The sequence below is a fragment of the Malaclemys terrapin genome, chromosome 1 (assembly GCF_027887155.1).
Source record: "Malaclemys terrapin pileata isolate rMalTer1 chromosome 1, rMalTer1.hap1, whole genome shotgun sequence".
NCBI lineage: Eukaryota > Metazoa > Chordata > Testudines > Emydidae > Malaclemys > Malaclemys terrapin.
In genome coordinates this window covers 139,863,471-139,866,791 of record NC_071505.1, presented here as the reverse complement: position 1 = coordinate 139,866,791, position 3,321 = coordinate 139,863,471, and positions in this window count along the sequence as shown.

The window sequence follows — 3,321 nt, the reverse complement described above, 5'->3', positions numbered from 1 at the left end:
GAAAGAACTGATTGGGGGCGTGGGAGTAGGATATTTACAGCAGATGTGGGTGCGACAGCTCCTGCAGTTGGGACCAAAATCATCTTACCCAATACATTGGCGAGAGTGGGCAACACTACTAGTTGCCACACACTGGGGTAGGGGGGCATTCAACAGTGAAAAGACACCAATATTGCAGAAGAATGTTTAAAAAAAAAAACACCTGATTTTTTGGGCCAATCTCATGATTTCTGATCTCTTGTGGTTGACAATACCGCACGATGAAAGGAGCCAACTCACTGATTTTCCCTTATTCAAAACTGCCACCATGTCTTGTTACTGTCAATGGGGTTGAAGCCAGCAAGATGCTGCCATCAACCTACAGTCTGTCAGCATGTGGTAGTTAGGGCGCCCTTATTAAAGTTGGCTTCTGCTTTCCACTGTTCTGAGTGAGTCTGAAGCCCACAGTAACATGGCTCCCCTGTATGACTCAGAGGGCTGGACAGGACCCAGGGACTGTGAGGAGCAGCAGAGACCCTATGAAAGGAGGATGGGGAGAGTGAGGGGAGCAGGCACTGGGGGGCAGGAGGCAGATGAAGGTTGCAGGGAAATGGCATTCAGGGGAATGTGAGGGGCAGGAAGGAGGGAAAGGGGTCTAGAACCAGGGAAGCCAGGGGAGGAATGAAGACAGACAAATTGGGGGGTGGAGTCAGGGAAGGATATACGTTTAAAGTTCTTTAATATCTATATCTGGAACTCTTCAACCCTAAAAAGTAATGTAAGTTCTATGTGCAAGTGTGAACCATGATTAGGTCAGCGGATCACAAACTCTTTACCAGCCAGCCCTTCTTCTATCAAAGGAATCAAACTACGAGGGAAGACAGTCCAGTCAAGTAAGTAATAGGAAATGGATGGCAATTTTCCAATCTCCTAGGAGAGTTGCCATCTGAGCAGCCAGTGGGAGGTGTCCATTTTGTGTGCACTAAATGTTGACTTTTCAAACTGAAATTCTCACATACACATTGGTAGAGGAGTAGAGGGGAGTTTAAAAGTCAGATGACAGACTAAAACCAGGAGGTGATTTTTTTAAAATGTTATAATTTGGGGGCCAAATCTCATGACTTTTGCTCTCTTGAGGCTGGAAGCACTGGGATTGCTGTGAAGCTGGAACTGCATCTTTCAGTTCAATTGGTTCATTCAGCACCAGGACGAGGAGAAGGAGGATGCATTCCATTGAGGAGCTGGTCTGGTGTTTGGCTGCTTTGAGGTTTTTGGGCTAAGCAGTGGGGATGGGGATGGAAATGGAGGAGAGTTTTGGGGGGACATTTTATCAGTAACTGCAGTTTTTCTAGGGTGAGCTCTGCACATTCTCAGTCTGGATGGATCCCTTGTGGTGCTGCAGGATCACTGGAGCCTTCTGCAAGCAGTTCCCAGTTGGATCCAATATGGAAGACCATCCAGAATCTGGAGTTCAGGCATTGCATCTCCTATCCTATCCTGGCCTTCCCAGCTGCTTTGGGGCTTTCCAATGCTTTGTTTGTAGATCTTTTCCACCAGATGCCAAGAAAGAAAGGAAGAACCACTTATAGGGCCTTCTCTTGAAAAATGTTTTAGCAGCTAAATCCTCTACTGCAAGGCCCTCTTCAGGGGTCAAGATAATAATTCCAGAGCCTCAGTGACACCAGCCTCTGGATCTGGAACAAGGAAATGGACTGAGATGAATTCTTCTTCAGTGTCAGTGCCATAAGAGTAGAAGGTTCTGTTGGTCATGAAGGAGGGCTCCTCAGTGCAGGGAACAAGCCTGATTCCCACTCTGGTAACATACAGATCCATGTCTCCATTGCTGACGGTGCTTCCAGAATGGAGGGAACCGACCTGGTCTCCTTCATTCTACAAGACCAGAGATTGCAATGGATCTGATTGGGCAATTCACTCCAGTTTATCATCAGTTTTCACAACTGCTCCCTGCTACTCTAAATCATGAGAGCAAAGAGGAGAAGGATCCATTGCAGAGCTCATCACTGGATCATTCTTCCCCCATGGAGAAGAATAGGCAGCACAACACCATCCTTAGATGGTGTGATGGGGTGTCTACCCCACACAAGCCCTTACTAGGGGAAAAGGACCAATTAACTCTGTGACAGACTGCACCTGGAGAAGAGTCAGGGCTGATAAGGCCGAATGGTTGATGAAGTCCAACTGGGAGAGGAGTTGGAAAAGGCAAAAAGAGGGGAAGTTGGTGGTAAGAGAAGACTTCAGAGAGGAACCCTACAGTCATTCTCTAGAGAAGAGGGGAGTTGGCAACAGACCAGGAGGAGTTCTAGCAGGGAATAAATCCTGGAATCTTGCCTTAGAATTCAGACTCTGGCAAGAACTTGAGAGGAGGTGAAATAGCCACAGGGAGCAGAGGAAGATTCAGTGGTAACCTAGAAGGGGGCCAGAATATAGGAAGAAAAGGTAGGAAGAAGACCAGGGAAACAGCAACATGGTCAGAGCTTGAGCAGACCATAGTTGTTGGGCATAGGGTCCCCTAGGATGAAACACAGAGTAATGGGAGGTTCCCTACCATCCACTGGCGAAGTGGCATAGACTGGGCAGTGGAGCAGAAGACTGCCTGAAACAGTTTGTCCAGTAGGACTTTGATACCCTGGAAGGGGAGGACTATAGTGACCTGGCCAGAGGGCCAAGCCATGAAGAGGGATCACCCTGAGTGATAAAGAGGACTCCAAAGCGCGGGGGAGAGAGAGATCATAGAATCATAGACTTTAAGGTCAGAAGGGACCGTTATGATTGTCTAGTCCCACCCACTGCACAACGCAGGCCACAGAATCTCACCCCCCCCTCTCCTGTAACAAACCCCTAACCTATGTCTGAGCTATTGTAATCCTCAAATCATGGTTTAAAGACTTCAAGGTGCAGAGAATCCTCCAGCAAGTGACCCGTGCCCCACGCTGCAGAGGAAGGTGAAAACCCCCCAGGATCTCTGCCAATCTACCCTGGAGGAAAATTCCTTCCCGACCCCAAATATGGCAATCAGCTAAAACCTGAGCATGTGGGCAAGACTCACCAGCCAGATACCCAGGAAAGAATTCTCTGTAGTAACTCAGTTCCCACCCCATCTAATATTCCATCACAGGCCATTGGGCATATTTACCGATAATAGTCAAAGATCAAATAATTGCCAAAATTAGGCTATCCTATCATACCATCCCCTCCATAAACTTATCAAGCTTAGTCTTGAAGCCAGATATGTCTCTTGCCTCCACTGCTCCCCTTGGAAGGCTGTTTCAGAACTTCACTCCTCTGATGGTTAGAAACCTTCATCTAATTTCAAGTCTAAAC